This window comes from Hemicordylus capensis, chromosome 1 (assembly GCF_027244095.1).
Source record: "Hemicordylus capensis ecotype Gifberg chromosome 1, rHemCap1.1.pri, whole genome shotgun sequence".
Lineage (NCBI taxonomy): Eukaryota > Metazoa > Chordata > Lepidosauria > Squamata > Cordylidae > Hemicordylus > Hemicordylus capensis.
Window position 1 is genome coordinate 79,233,044 of NC_069657.1, and position 16,544 is coordinate 79,249,587.

General features: G+C 42.9%; 1 protein-coding gene across 1 annotated transcript in view; it reads left to right on the forward strand.

Annotated features, from left to right (window-relative positions):
• The first annotated feature begins 1,005 nt into the window (after positions 1 to 1,005).
• DCAF5 (DDB1 and CUL4 associated factor 5) overlaps positions 1,006 to 16,544 on the forward strand; it is a 91,770-nt gene continuing 76,231 nt past the window's right edge. The window contains exon 1 of the mRNA XM_053256633.1: positions 1,006 to 1,024. The gene's annotated coding sequence lies outside the window, so the exon portion shown is untranslated. The remainder of the gene's footprint in view (positions 1,025 to 16,544) is intronic.

Here is a 16,544-nt window from a genome sequence, read left to right on the forward strand (position 1 = left end):
ACAAGATTTACCACTAGTAGCCTTCTGGTTACTAAGTGGGAAAGCAACAGGAGAAGGAGACTTGAGTTCCACCATGGAGGGGAGATGTTGAAGTGGCTGCCCCAACACAAAGTTCATCTTCTGTATGGTCTACCAGCAATATAGTTATTTATTTATTTAAAGTATTTATACCCCACCCCTCCCGTACACTAATGCTTGGGGCAGCTCACAACATTAATAAAGATACAATGTAAAGTAAGACTAATAAAGTTAACTAAATTTAAGTTAAACAAGTTTTAAAAACCAAGCTAAGACCACATTTAAAATTACACTTTTTAAAAAAGTTTCAAATTAAACATTCTTTTAAAAGCAAAAAACTGAGAACTATAAATAATGATGTTAGTTTCAAGGAGAAGGAAACAGGACTTGAATCCAAACTTCCCACACTTTAAGCTGCAGGAGCAGACAAAATAAATACACAATTGTGTCTTTGTAACATTGCAGGGGCCAAGCCCTGTTTTCAAATCCCATGGACCTAGCTGAATAGACCAGGAGTCATTTTAGGTGGAGCTGTAACTCAGCAGAACAGTATATAGTATGCATAAGCTCCTGTGTTCAAACCCTGGGTGAAGTCTCCCAGTAGAGAAGGATGAGAGGAAACATAGTTGAGGCATTGTACTGCTGCAGCCAATTGGTGGAAATAACAGATTGACCAAAAACCCGATGCAGGTAAATGCCTAGAAGATCTTAATTTTTACCCAGCCCCTTCTTTCCATCCAGTCACACCTCCCCTATGTCCATTTGGTTAATTACCCATGTGTCTGCTGGTACAGCAGGCTATGTCCCATTAACCCCCACCTCCACTGCTTACTTTATTATAACACCAGGAGGGGGCAAGAAGACAGTAAGCCACTGGGCCTATACTATCATTGGTGTTCCAATTAACTGGCTTAAAGCAAGCTGCAAACCCTTAGCCTTGGTAGGAGTAGATGTCTTCTGGCATCCCTTCCCATGAGGTTTATTCCCCATCTTGAAGATAGCTAAGGTGAGTAATGGGGTAGTAGTGGTGGTTATCCAATAATTACTATTTTAAAAATGCACTGATAACACTACAGTTTCAGTTCTTTTTGTATAGCCTGAGTGGTGGCAGGAGTTCTGGCTTCATCGCAAAATGCATAGGGCTGTCAACCTTTCTGCTTGTGCAGGACCTTTGGGGCTTTGAAAGCAGCATGGAGAACAGTAGGTGGTGGTGGTGTAGCTTTCTCTCTCACTGCACCCCTATGTTTGATACAGCTAAAGTAAAGTGTGCTGTCAAGTTGATTTCAACTCCTGGTGCCCACAGAGCCCTGTGGTTTTCTTTTGGTAGAATACAGGAGGGATTTACCAGTGCCTCCTCCCACACAGTATGAGATTATGCCTTTCAGCATCTTCCTGTATCGCTGCTGCCTGGTATAGTACCAGTGGGGATTCAAACTGGCAACTTTCTGCTTTTTAGTCAAGCATTTCCCTGCTGTGCCATTTAAGGTGAGGAGGAGTTGATACAGCTACACTTGCTAAAATGTTGTCTGTCACAGGCACAGGAGCCCTGAGAGTATAAAGAAGTGCAACCTCACAAGGGAACAGCTGAATCCCCACTGGCAGAAGTTGATCTTACTGTAAGCCACACTTGTGGACTGAGAGTGCATTGCACTGGAACAGTCTTGCCTCTGCACCTATTGGAGAGTTATCTGTGACAAGCCAAGAGAGATGGTGATGAATAATTGTCATCAGTTGCAACAGACAGTTCCTCAGCTTGGATGCTCTTCCAGTCTTTGTACTTCAGCTCCATGCCCTCATTGGTGGTGCCCTTAATTACATCCAGCTCTTAAGTCAATGCTCCCCTATCCTACGTCTGTATCTCTAGGTACTATGTGACATCCTCCTTGACCTGACTTTTAAACACAGTGAGGCGAGTCTCACGATCGAGACTCACCGAGAGACTCACCCACTCGCCGAGAGTGGGTTTGCAGATGATCATTCAGGCAGCTCTGGGCAGCCGGATCGGCCACCCACACGACTGCTGGCTCTGTCATGGAGCCAGTGGGGGCTGCCGGAATCGGGGGCCACACGGCTCCCGGAAGTTCCAGCATGCCCCATGAGAGTGTGTGGGGCATGCTGGAGAGACCCCTGAGCCTGGCAGACTGTTTGCATCCTCCCGGCTGGGATCTCCTCATGTGTTGCTGCAGCGCAGAGCCGCACCACAGCAATACATGACCCAAAAACCCAGGTTAACGGAGCACTCGCTCTGCTAACCTGGGCTAAGGGGAGGGGTAGTTAAGCGGGGGACCGGGCCTGTGAGCCCGGTGGTTTCCACGATCCATGGGAAGTGAGCTAAGCTCCCTTAGCCCGCTTTCCACTGATCGTGAGAATACCCTCAGTGTTTGAAGTTCACCAGCAAAAGTAGTTGCGTTTTCCCCTTTGCCTCTTCACTGGTTGTACATGATAGGACTTTATCTCCATTTGGAGGTTCATGGCCTCCCCCTTCTTTTCAAGTGCATACTTACCAATGCATACTTTTATAGGCATACTTTTCAGGTGTATACTTGGTGTAGGGGGGACACTACTACTACATGAGAGTGAAGGACTATTTAGCCAGAACTCATTTCCTCAATATTGCAGGAGTTAAGGTAGGACAAATGCGCAGGAATGTGATGTAGAGAAGGCCTCTCCTCAGTGGGTCCCCAGACCTGCTATAGAACAGTTGTGGGGAAGGCATGTATTTATGGGATCTGTTAAACCAAGGAGATGCAGTCTTAGCTTGTATCGCTTCTTGGAACAAAGTGGTACAAAGGGAGGCAAGACACATTTCCAGTGAACAATAATATATTTATTAAGAAGAGTTAATGTATACACATCATAATTGGGAATCGGCTAGAATGCAATAATAATGAAACAAAGGGAAATCGCAACAAGGCATTCAATTTTAATGGTAGCTAGCAATGAAATATAAAGAAATTCATACAAACAGAGTTCTTGGGGATGGAATGCAACTCCTAGACTAATATGGAAGCAATTAAACCTAGAGACTTCGGTGCAAGGTAAATTAGTTACCGCAGCTATGGGGAAATGATTTGAAGTTATGGACAGAAAAGTAGGGGTGGAGGATCTGGAGAGACAGAAAAGGGAAATAGGGCAGAAAAGTGACAGAAGTGAAAAAGGCTCTGCCTGACTGAAAGGAGTTTATTTGCACTGGAGGGGGCCAGGATGAAGTTATGACCCAAAGCAGGAGGGGTGGAGGAAGACACAGTAGTCATTTTTGTGGCAGTAGGAAGGATTTTAGTAGCAATAGGACTATTAAATTAAAACTGGAAACAAAAGAGGAGGCTTTTTAGCTTTGCCTCTGTTTAGTAAATAGAATGGAGGAGCAAGAAACAGGTCTTGGCTTAGGAAGGATGAGTTCTACTCTTGTGGGAAGAGGGCTGGGAGGAGCAATGCAGGGAAAGAGTGGGCAGCAGGTTGGGGTGAAAGAGTGGATTGCAGTGGGGTAGTGGGAGAGCTGGGCTGAAGTCACAGTGTGTGAGCTTCAGCAAGGAGGTACACCTTTTCTTTAGTCTGTTAAGAGATCCTGGAAGCAGCATGATGGGCAGACCCTTTTTGGCACAGCCAAAAGCCTCTGGGAGACAATTTTTCTTTCTCTCTGGGTTTCTGGAGTGGTTGTGCACAGATTGCTAGTTCTGGTAGTCTGATGCTTATTCTAAACTGGACTTCACTGGACAATGAGATTTGTGAAGAACAGGTTGTTCTGTAAGGCAGGTATTTTGAGAAGAGCAGGCATGGGGAGGCTTGGAGACAATAGCCTTTCCTTGCTCTGATTGGGTTAGCCTTTTCACTGGAAAAGATGGCATTGTTTTGGAGATGGCTCTTAGATTAGGGAAGGGCATGTGTTAGCTTTTTCCTGGGAAGATTCCGGGGCTCATGATTGACTTATTCTAAACCTTTGAGTGAATGGATGGTAGCAATCATTCTGAGTGGAACAGTGTTCTGACTGAAATTTTGAAATACCTGAGAGGTGCTATGCATATCAAGGTAGCTTTTTCCTCAAGCAGAAGTTAGATTGACTTTGTCAGTTGCAGGCCAGAAATCCTATTTTGTGTTAATAAAAGGGTTCTGCGGGCTTCCCACTTGCATGCCTCCTTTTCTATCTTCATGGCTCTAAGGCACAGTGAGACCCTGAAAGGCAGACAGGAGTGGGGTGCACTGAAATAGGGCTGCTCCTATCTTTTCCTGAGTGCGATGACTTGTCCTTGTATCCCTTGCTGCTGAAATGAATTTGGAATTCCGTAAGTGTTCTGACTTCTGGGAGGACATGTTAATATGCACTGCCACTACTGCCTGCTTCATTCTCAGTTCTAGCTGTATGTGTATCTTTTTGGTGCCAAGCCATCTCCCTTTCACAAGAGTTATCATTAGCAAAGTCCCTATTTGTTTGCTCTAAGGTTCATTCCTGAAGAGAATCTATGTGGTCGCTAAGAGTCGACACCGAATTGATGGCACTTAAACAATCAAGGTTCTCTAGACATGAGAATAGCCCTGTATCATCCCTGGAATTTTTAAGAGAATCCTTTTTGCTCTCCTTAACCTGGCACCCAAGAAGAGTGGGTCACTACGTAGATAAACCAGACTAGATAAATGCATAGCTGAACCAGTTTTGCCACCAGGACTGCTCCACTGCCTGCCCCCCTCCCAAGACACTGAAGTTAAACTATGATAGGAGCGAATGTAATGCTCTTGGTGAAGCCTTGAGGTCAGGCCTTAGGGCTGCAGTCCTCTGGGGTACCCAGTTCCCACTTTGCCAGCTTCCGGCCTAAGAGGTCTTGGTGTGATAGGCAAAGTATGACTTTGGCACCCTCTCCCCACATTCAATACAGAGAAAAATGAGAAGTCTAGAATGAACTTTTACATGTATTTACTTGGCATTTGAAATGAACAATTTAAACATAATAAGACATAATAAGAGGAGAGCTGGTCTTGTGGTAGCAAGCATGACTTGTCCCCTTAGCTAAGCAGGGTCTGCTCTGGTTGCATCTGAATGGGAGACCTGATGTGTGAGCACTGCAAGATATTCTCCTCAGGGGATAAAGCTGCTCTGGGAAGAGCAGAAGGTTTCAAGTTCCCTCTCTGGCTTCTCCAAGATAGGGCTGAGAGAGATTCCTGCCTGCAACCTTGGAAAAGCCACTGCCAGTCTGTGAAGACAATACTGAGCTAGATAGACCAATGGTCTGACTCAGTATATGGCAGTTTCCTATGTTCCTATATTTGCATAGGTTTTAAAAATCATTAATCCTAACATAATTATACTGTGTTTAGAGTAAACTGCTCAGTAGCTGACACTAAGAAATTTTCTGCTTAAAAATATGTATAAAGAAGTATGGTAATGGTAAAGTGAAATAGCTTATGAACACATTGTGGTCCACTTGATCCTATGCCACATGGATTATTTGTGTTGGGCTAGATGTATTTAAAAAAAATTACTTCCTTTCTAACCCAGAGCCATCATCTGCTGATGACATACTTGGTACCTAATTCTGACAATCTAGAATCCTAAGGCTGATCCTTTAGGAAAGAATAAGGAAAAGAGGCAAGAATAAGGTAACTAAGTAAAAATGGTCCTAGTAACAACAATATTCATGTTTGCAATAAGAAATGCATCCATAGGTAGCATATTTAGCAACAAAACATGCATAGGTAGATATTTAACTGTCAAAGTTAGTAGATGAATATATAGTTACAAACCATTGTCGGCAGTATACTACTTATTCCAAAACAGTTACATTGCAAAATGCATGCTTTTGACATTCAGGACATCAGGAGGAACATATACTCTAATTGATTAGAATAAAATGCATGTTATGTTTTCCACAGTTTGAGAGTGTTTAATTTAAAGTTTTAACTTTTTTGAGGTGTACACAGTATGTTTGGTCAGTGCTATAAGAATTGCATTTCAAATTTCAACCATTCTCCTTCCAAAGGAACTGATTTAGGGGAAGCTATGAAAATCTGTATTCCTTGATACTGAAAAGCCCAGTTTGGAGTTGTAATCCTTTTGTACTAGGCCATCAATTTGTGTGGATGTTTATAACTTGCTTTTTGTATGTTTGCTTTCACAAACTGGGCAATAAGTTGTTTGAGAGAAAATGTTTGAAGCTATCTTGTGTTCTATCAACAATCTCTTTTGTCCCATGGCCAGCAGATTGGCAGACTCATGCCAGTGAGCACATTGCATTGCACATGATGTGTGCAGACATCCTGTGGGCATCCAACATTAGTGGGTTCTTGCTTGTCCCATTAATTTCAATAAGACTACTATGAGTAACACTGTATGTGAACCAGTGCCTGTAGTAGCCGGTCTCCTTAATTGGGAATCTTTAATTTGGGTGTGTGTATACAAAACACACACTTACACACTTAAATGTTACATTTATGAGATGGGTTACTGCACTCACTGGCTTACATCCAGATTAAGTTGATGTAATACATCCAACTCATGGATGTATCATATATAAACAGTCTTATTGGAATGAATGGGAAAAGTTTACTTGTCATTACTTTCAGTGGGAGTACTCATTAGTAACTTAGTCCGGATTTAACATTTAGGTGTGTATGTGCATTGGACATGAGAATGTCCAATTTGGCACTTTGAAAAAGCATTTCTTCTTCTGGTTCCTTTTTTGTTTTTGTTGAGTGCCACTCACCTCCACACACCCCATTTGTGGTTTTACACTTGGGAGTCATAGACAGTGTCATTAAAGTACCCAAAAGATTGTGTAGGAAGGGAATGGCATTCTCTTCTTTTACTTCTAGACACTTGATCACTTAGATAGTTAGAAAGATAGATCATGGTGTGTGTGTGCGCGCACATACATGTGTGTATGGGGTACCAGAGCTGAAGGTTTGCAAAAGGAGTACACGTGTTTAAAAAGGTTTGGAACCCCTGACCTACAATATTAAATGGGGGAGGGACCACTTCCATCTAATTTAGCTCCCTTTAAAGCTTGGTGCCCCTAGGTGACTACCTAGTTTGCCTATATGGTCAGGTCAGCCCTGTTTCAATACCTGCCCAGCCAATTTGCCCAGAAGGTCAGCAGTACACACCTTTGCAGAAGCTTGGCTGAGAGAACCAAGAAAGTATCATGGGGTGAGATAAGATAGGTTATTCAGAATCTGCTTGGATCAACACACACCAGATCAGTAAATCAAGATGTTCGGCTTATTAACAAAACACAAAGAATGTAAAATGGCAGTCAGTGAAGGAAACCAATAAAATGTTGGCTGACTCCTAAGACTTGCTGTAGTTATGATAAACAGATAGATCATAGCTTATATATTTATAGAATAGGAGCCATAATAAAGGACATAATAACAGCCAAGAATTGAAAGTTTTTCTCTGCCCTTCTGGCAGAGATGACAGCATGGACTTCAGGAAGCAAAGCAATGTGATTGCCACTGAAGACACTTCACCAAAAGACTTGGTTGCCTATTGCAAGAGTGTGTCTTTGAAACTGGTGCCATGGCATGGCCTGCTTCAGGATACTGGGCAGGGATGAAACAACGCCCAACCCATGGTTCCAACATACACTTTTAACTTGTCCCTCAAAGAAGTCAGGCAAATGGGAAGAAAGAGTGCCTGGATGAAACAAGATACAGACCTGCAAAGTAACTACAGCTTAACCTATTGCATCTCCAAACTCTCTATGACAAGCCCCATACCATGTGACACGATAGCTGATATATCTGTTCCCTGGCTGGGTCAGATAGCTGGTGGTGTGCTGCAACTGGCAGCAGTCAGGATCCTATTCTCCATTGTGGGACAGAGAACATGGAGGTGGGGAAATAGCCATTTGGGTTATCCATTCTAAGTCAACTTCAATGGGATTCTTTGAACTTGCATCACTTATTTTGCAGGCCTTCATCAGAGGCAGGCCTGGCCTATGAATGAGCACAAGATAAGATTCAACCTCCCACTTCACCCTTGCCATACTTCTCCTCCCACTTTGCCCTTTGTCAGTCCTATGCTGTTCCAGTGTCATGGCTATACTGACGTTATATGCCAGAGCAACTATGCTGTGATGCTTCTGTAGATCCATTATGTTGGCGTGAATCTTTGGGCTCCCCGGTGCAAGTGGATTTGGTAGCAATCCTATTCTTGTCCAGCAGGCGTAAGCTGAGGATAGAATCATAGCCTTAATGTAGCTTCCACAATTATAGCAAAATAACAGCTGTTTTGGCTAAAAAGCATTTATTCTTCATTATATCATTATCACAAGCATGTTAAATATGTGGTAATTCCCTTTCGCTTCTCATCTTATCACCTAGGTAATAGTTTATTCAATTATAAATGCTGAATTAAAAAATAAATGAAAGTAACTGATGCACGAGCTAATTTTGGAAAAGAAGAGGGGGGAAATCTAGAAACTCCAAGCAAAATCTGATATAGATGGCAACTGAGTGAATAAATGGAAAATGAAGTATTATTTATAAAGAAACTGTTTTAGCAACAAGCTCATCTGGGAAAGTTTGTGCCTGTAAGCAACTGAGCTGCTGCCTTAGATAAGGAAAATGGTTCTATATCTCTCACTAATCTGATCACAGATTCTATGCCTGGGATAGGCAACCTAGGCTCTCCAGCTGTTCTTGAACTACAAGTCCCATCACCCCAACCACAATTTTATGTGTCTGGGGATGATGGGTATTGTAGTTCAACAGCTGGAGAGCCAAGGTTGCCTATCCCTGTTCTATGGAATGGTACCAATAATTTAAAAAACAGACAAGACTCTAATCCAGCATCCTAACCCACCCAAGGAAGGACAATACCATGTGTTGTAATCCCCAATGGCACATTAGGCACTACCCAAGAATCAAATCATGCATTCAGGAATAAACAGGGCTCTTTGGTGCTGATCTTACAATGCAGTAGAATTGTGTACCATGCTAGATGTTACACCAACTGTCAAAAGTGTCTTCAGACTTGGGAGTCCCTGAAGCTCTACAGAGAAAGTTAGCTCCTATTGCATTTTAGCCACATACAAACCTATCATATGTCTAGAAGTATGAGAAGAGAACGCCCTCCCCTTCCTATGCAATCCTATTGGTACTTTCATGACACTGTCTATGACTCAGTTAATGCCAGTTGGATGGGTGACCACTGAACTATGGCCCCAGCCTCTAAAGGGACTATCTTGCAGTGCAGAGTGCTCATATGAGAGAGCCACCGCCAGTCAGTGTAAAGCAATACTGAGCTAGATCCAACTGGCATTAACTGTCATTAACTTCCCCGCCAGCCCTCCACCCCACCAGCATTCTTGGTCATGTGTATGATCTTCTTGTTTAGCAAAGGGCACAGTTCATGCTTGCTACCACAAGCCCAGCTCAACTCCCTATCTGAATGGTTCATATACTCTACTGGGATCTTGTTGATTTCTTTGAAGGAAAAATTCAAATTAAGGTTCTTTTCTTAAAAGAAATCAATGAGATCTCTCCCAGTTGTGAGTGTGAGCCATTCAGATAGTCCCCAAATCCCCTGAAGGTTTTTTTCCAAAGTACATAGCCACCTAATGGCACGGTGGGGAAGTAACTTGCCTACAGAGCAAGAGGTTGCTGGTTTGAATCCCTGCTGGTATTTTTCCCAGACTATGGGAAACACCTCTATCAGCAGCAGTGATATAGGAAGATGCTGAAAGGCATCATCTCATACTGTGCAGGACATGGCAATGGTAAACCCCTCCTGTATTCTATCAAGAAAACCACATGGCTTTGTGGTTGCCAGGAGTTAACACCGACTCGACTACACAACTTTACTTTTACTTTACTTCGGGTACAATAAAATGGTGCCATTTTGGGAAATAGTTTTTCCCTTTGGATTCTTCTTTTTTTGACTCCCCAGATATTGACATCAGGGCACAGACAGAGGGAGAGCAGAAAATTAGACTGAGACTTGGGTTGCCTTATGTGTGCTTTGTATATTATGATCATTTTTTAAAAAGAGAGAAAGAGAGAGACTTGGTTGCCAACTTGCTGGAAAATTCCTCTTTCTGCTCCTGTTTTAACAAGTCTGATATGCAGAAATGCATATATGCAGATGAAGCTTTTTGAGTGTAGAGCTAAACATTATTGCCTGCGAATAGCTGAACATCAAACTGTTTAAAAAACAATTGCTATTTAAAAAAACAAAAGAGCCAGTTCACAAGCTGGTAACACTCACTAAAGCATATGGAATGGAATAACACCTTGGATATCACCTTTTCTGTTTTACTTACTCAACAATTCCAAATGAGCACCTAGTCAACAACTGCTACTTGTAGTAACTGCTACTCCTTACTGGTCATCACCTTCATATTTATCTTGTTCCTTGACAGGCATTCAGCATGAACAGACAGGGTTGGCTTCAGGTTTGTGGGGGCCCGGCCTGCTTTATCTGTGTCTGTTGGGGGATCTTGGGTTTACTGAGTGGCAGGCGGAAACACTGCCCAATGGTGGTTCTTTCAGTGCCACTGCCAGTAAGTACACCCTTGCCTCAGTACAGTATCCCTCCACTGACTGTTGCTGGTGTCTATCTTACATTTCTTTTTAGATTGTGGCATCCTCCTGGAACAATTCAAATCAATTCACAGATTTTTAAGAAATATCTATGGAGTTTCATTAAGGACATTATATTGACCTTGTTCACATGGACTGGCAATCTCAGAAGACATATCCATTTGGACTTTTTAATATTATATGACTGAATTTATACACTTTTAATGAAGAGGTGTGTGTATAAAAATTGTAAATATTTTATAGTATCTATTATGGGCTATGTCGGGGATCAATACATAGGAATCAATAAAGGGTTATAATTTATTATGCAAGGTTGATTAAATGAGATATTTCATGATTTAAGATTTGTTAAGTTAGTTACTTGGGGTTCTTTTGGGTACTACCAATTTCTGGCACTTCACTCGTGATTGCCTTTGTCTTTCATCAAAGTATACTACATTGATGCACTTCAAATGGTCAATAACGTGAAACTATTCAACACCAATGAAAGAAAGCAGGCCTATAAGGAAGAACAAGTCAAGAACCGAGCAGAGAAATGGAGAAATAAGCCCCTGCATGGTCAATATTTGCACAATATAAGTGGAAAATCAGACATCACCAAGACCTGGCAATGGCTTAAGAATGGTTACTTGAAGAAAGAAACAGAGGGTTTAATACTGGCTGCGCAAGAACAGGCACTAAGAACAAATGCAATAAGAGCCAAAGTCGAAAAATCCACAACAAACAGCAAGTGCTGCCTTTGTAAAGAAGCAGATGAAACCGTGGACCACCTAATCAGCTGTTGTAAAAAGATCGCACAGACTGACTACAAACAAAGGCATGACAAGGTAGCAGGGATGATACACTGGAACATCTGCAAAAAATACAAGCTACCTGTAGCCAAAAATTGGTGGGACCATAAAATTGAAAAAGTTGAAGAAAATGAAGATGTAAAAATATTATGGGACTTCCGACTACAAAGAGACAAACATCTGCCACACAATACGCCAGATATAACTGTAGTCGAGAAGAAAGAAAAACAAGTCAAAATAATCGACATAGCAATACCAGGGGATAGCAGAACAGAAGAAAAAGAAATAGAACAAATAAGAAAATACAAAGATCTACAAATTGAAATTGAAAGGCTGTGACAGAAAAAGACCAAAATAATCCCAGTGGTAACTGGCGCCCTGGGTACAGTTCCAAAAGACCTTGAAGAGCACCTCAACACCATAGGGGCCACAGAAATCACCATCAGCCAATTACAAAAAGCAGCTTTACTGGGAACAGCCTATATTCATTCTGCGACGATATCTATAACAACTGACAATAAAATTCAGCCATCCCAGGTCCTTGGGAAGGACTCGATGTCTGGATAAAACAAACCAGTCAATAACACCTGTCTGACTGTGTAAACAAGAAATATAATAATAATACCTTCATATACAGGTGAAACTCAAAAAATTAGAATATCGTGCAAAAGTTCATTAATTTCAGTAATGCAAATTAAAAGGTAAAACTGATATATGAGATAGACGCATTACATGCAAAGTGAGATAAGTCAAGCCTTAATTTGTTATAATTGTGATGATCATGGTGTACAGCTCATGAGAACACCAAATCCAGGATTGTAAATAGAACAATATTGGACCTCTGAAAAGTATAAGCATGCATATGTATTCAGTACTTGGTTTGGGCCCCTTTTGCAGCAATTACTGCTTCAATGCGGCGTGGCATGGGTGCTATCAGCCTGTGGCACTGCTGAGGTGTTATGGAAGACCAGGATGCTTCAATAGCGGCCTTCAGCTCTTCTGCATTGTTTGGTCTCATGTCTCTCATCCTTCTCTTGGCAATGCCCCATAGATTCTCTATGGGGTTCAGGTCAGGCGAGTTTGCTGGCCAATCAAGCACAGTAATCCCATGGTCATTGAACCAGGTTTTGGTACTTTTGGCAGTGTGGGCAGGTGCCAAGTCCTGCTGGAAAATGAAGTCAGCATCCCCATACAGCTCGTCTGCGGAAGGAAGCATGAAGTGCTCCAAAATCTCCTGATAGACGCGCTGCGTTGACCCTGGACTTAATGAAGCACAGTGGACCAACACCAGCAGATGACATGGCTCCCCAAATCAACACAGACTGTGGAAACTTCACACTGGACTTCAAGCATCTTGCATTGTGTGCCTCTCCATTCTTCCTCCAGACTCTGGGTCCTTGGTTTCCAAATGAGATGCAAAAGTTGCTCTCATCAGAAAAGAGGACTTTGGACCACTGAGCAACAGACCAGTTCTTTTTTTCTTGAGCCCAGGTAAGACGCTTCTGATGTTGTTTGTTGTTCAGGAGCGGCTTGACAAGAGGAATACGACATTTGAAGCCCATGTCCAGGATCCGTCTGTGTGTGGTGGCTCTTGATGCACTAACTCCAGCCTCAGTCCACTCCTTGTGAAAGTCCCCAACACTTTTGAATGGCCTTTTCCTGACAATCCTCTCCAGGCTGCGGTCATCCCTGCTGCTTGTGCACCTTTTTCTTCCACACTTTCCCCTTCCACATAACTTTCTATTAATGTGCTTTGATACAGCACTTTGGGAACATCCAGCTTCTTTTGCAATTACCTTTTGAGGCTTTCCCTCCTTATGGAGGGTGTCAATGATGGTTTTCTGCACAACTGTCAAGTCAGCAGTCTTTCCCATGATTGTGATTCCTAATGAACCAGACTGAGAGACCATTTAAAGGCTCAGGAACCCTTTGCAGGTGTTATGGATTGATTAGCTGATTGGAGTGGGACACCTGGAGCCTAGACTGTTGAACCTTTTCACAATATTCTAATTTTCTGGGATTGTGGATTTGGGGTTCTCATGAGCCCCTGGTGGCGCAGTGGTAAAACTGCTACCCTGTAACCAGAAGGTTACAAGTTCAATCCTGACCAGGGGCTCAAGGTTGACTCAGCCTTCCATCCTTCCGAGGTCGGTAAAATGAGTACCCAGAATGTTGGGGGCAATATGCTAAATCATTGTAAACCGCTTAGAGAGCTCCGGCTATAGAGCGGTATATAAATGTAAGTGCTATTGCTAAGTGCTATTGCTATACGCCATGATCATCACAATTATAACAAATTAAGGCTTGACTTATCTCGCTTTGCATGTAATGCGTCTATCTCATATATCAGTTTCACCTTTTAATTTGCATTACTGAAATTAATGAACTTTTGCACGATATTCTAATTTTTCGAGTTTCACCTGTATTTGGTTAATTGTAAATGTTATCAGATTTATTGTATTGTAATTTTGGTTAAAAAAAACTTTTGGCATAATGTTTATGCAGAATTATCTTATATGGTGTGTGTGTGAACAGATTATTATACACAGTGCATATATATTTCTCTATGTATATGGTCTGCTTCTAGGGTTGTGAGGGAACTAGTATATGCCCCTCCCCCTTGAATTTGAACTTGGAACCATCAGTCACTCCCTGTGACATCTTCACCACTAAGTCCAGGAGGATGCCAGCATGGCTAACAGGTACCGTCAAGGAAGCCATAAAAGGGAAGAAGACTTCCTTCCGAAATTGGAAGGCCTGTCCAAATGAAGAAAACAGAAAGGAACACAAACTCTGGCGAAAGATATGCAAGGTGACAAGAAGGGAGGCAAAAAGAGAGTTTGGGGAACATTTAGGCAAAAGTATCAAGGGGAATAACAAAAACTTCTTTAAATATATCAGAAGCAGGAAACCTGCCAGGGAGCCGGTTGGACCATTAAACAATGAGGGAGTGAAAGGGATTATTAAGGAGGATATAGAGGTTGCAGAGAAGCTCAATGAGTTCTTTGCGTCCGTCTTCACGGCAGAGGATACTGAGCATATACCTGTTCCTGAACCAGGCTTTTTAGGGATGGAGGCTAAAGAACTGAGTCAGATAGAAGTGACAAGAGATGATGTTCTAAACTGTCTGGAAAAACTGAAAACTAACACATCACCATGTCCGGACGGCATCCATCCAAGAGTCCTCAAAGAACTCAGATGTGAAATTGCCAACCTCCTTGCTAAAATATATAACTGATCCCTGAAATCAGGCTCTGTACCAGAGGACTGGAGAGTAGCAAATGTAACACCGATTTTCAAAAAGGGATCCGGGGTGATCCGGGAAATTACAGTACGGTTAGCTTAACATCCGTTCCAGGCAAATTGATGGAAAGCATCCTCAAGGATAACATTGTAAAGCACATAGAAGAACAGGCCCTACTGGGAGTGAACCAGCATGGGTTCTGCAAAGGTGAATCTTGGCTCACAAACCTTTTGGAGTTCTTTGAGAGTGTCAACAAGTGTGTGGATAAGGGTGATCCAGTTGACACATAGCATACCCGGACTTCCAAAAAGCTTTTGACAAAGTTTCTCATCAAAGACTCCTGAAGAAACTTAGCGGTCATGGGATAAGGGGACAAGTACATGTGTGGATTGCTAACTGGTTGAAAGACAGGAAACAGAGGGTAGGGATAAATGGAGAGTTTTCACAACGGAGGGAAGTAAGAAGAGGGAGGTCCCAGGGATCTGTACTGGGACCGGTGCTTTTTAATTTATTCATAAATGATCTAGAAGCAGGGGTAAGCAGCGAAGTGGCCCAATTTGCAGATGATACCAAACTCTTTCAGGTAGTGAAATCCAAAACGGATTGTGAGGAGCTCCAAAAGGATCTCTCCAAACTGGGGGAGTGGGCGACAAAGTGGCAAATGCGCTTCAGTGTTGGCAAGTGTAAAGTGATGCACATTGGGATGAGAAACCCCAACTTCAAGTATACGTTGATGGGATCAGAGCTGTTGGTGACTGACCAGGAGAGGGATCTTGGGGTCGTGGTGGACAGCTCGTTGAAAGTGTCAACTCAATGTGCTGCAGTTGTGAAAAAGGCAAATTCCATGCTAGGGATCATTAGGAAGGGGATTGAAAATAAAACGGCTAATATTATAATGCCCTTTTACAAAACTATGGTGCAACCACACTTGGAGTACTGTGTACAATTCTGGTCAGCACATCTAAAAAAGGACACTGTAGAACTGGAAAAGGTACAGAAGAGGGCAACCAAGATGATCAGGGGCCTAGAGCACCTTTCTTATGAGGCAAGACAACAACACCTGGGGCTATTTAGTTTAGAAAAAAGATGACTGTGGGGAGACATGATAGAGGTCTATAAAATCATGCATGGTGTGGAGAAAGTGGAGAGAGAGAAATTCTTCTCCCTCTCCCATAACACTAGATCCAGGGGTCATCCCATGAAATTGATTGCTGGGAAATCTAGAACCAAGAAACGGAAGTACTTTTTCACACAACACATAATCCACTTGTGGAATTCTCTGCCACAAGATATGGTGATGGCCAACAACCAGGATGGCTTTAAGAGGAGTTTGGATAACTTCATGGAGGAGAGATCTATTAACAGCTACTACTCGAAGGGCTGTGGGCCACCAGCCTCAAAGGCAGGATGCCTCTGAGTACCAGTTGCAGGGGAGTAACAGCAGGAGGGGGGGCATGCCCTCAACTCCTGCCTGTGGCTTCCAGTGGCATCTGGTGGACCACTGTGCGAGACAGGATGCTGGAATAGTTGGGCCTTGGGCCTAATCCAGCAGGGCTGTTCTTATGTTCTTGTAATTAGTTTCTGAACCAACTCATGTTGCCGGCCATGCACTCGATTTGGTCTTTTGTTTGGATCAGGGAGGTGTTCTGTGGGTGGGGAATCCAGTGGTTTCCCCATTGTCATGGATGGACCACTACGGGGTTAAGGTTGTTCTCACAGCCACAATCCACCCCTGCACGCGTGGTCAACCTATTAGGATGGTCCGTCCAAAAGGGCTGCTGGATCCAGTGGGATTTCAAAAGGCCTTGGAGGATTTTCACGTTGGTATGACCAGTGATTCTGTCAATGCCCTGATGGGAACCTGGAACAGGGAACTCAACAGGGCAGTAGACATGATTGCTTCTAAGCGTCCCTTCCAACCTGCTGCAAAATTGGCCCCTTGGTATACTGAGGAGCTG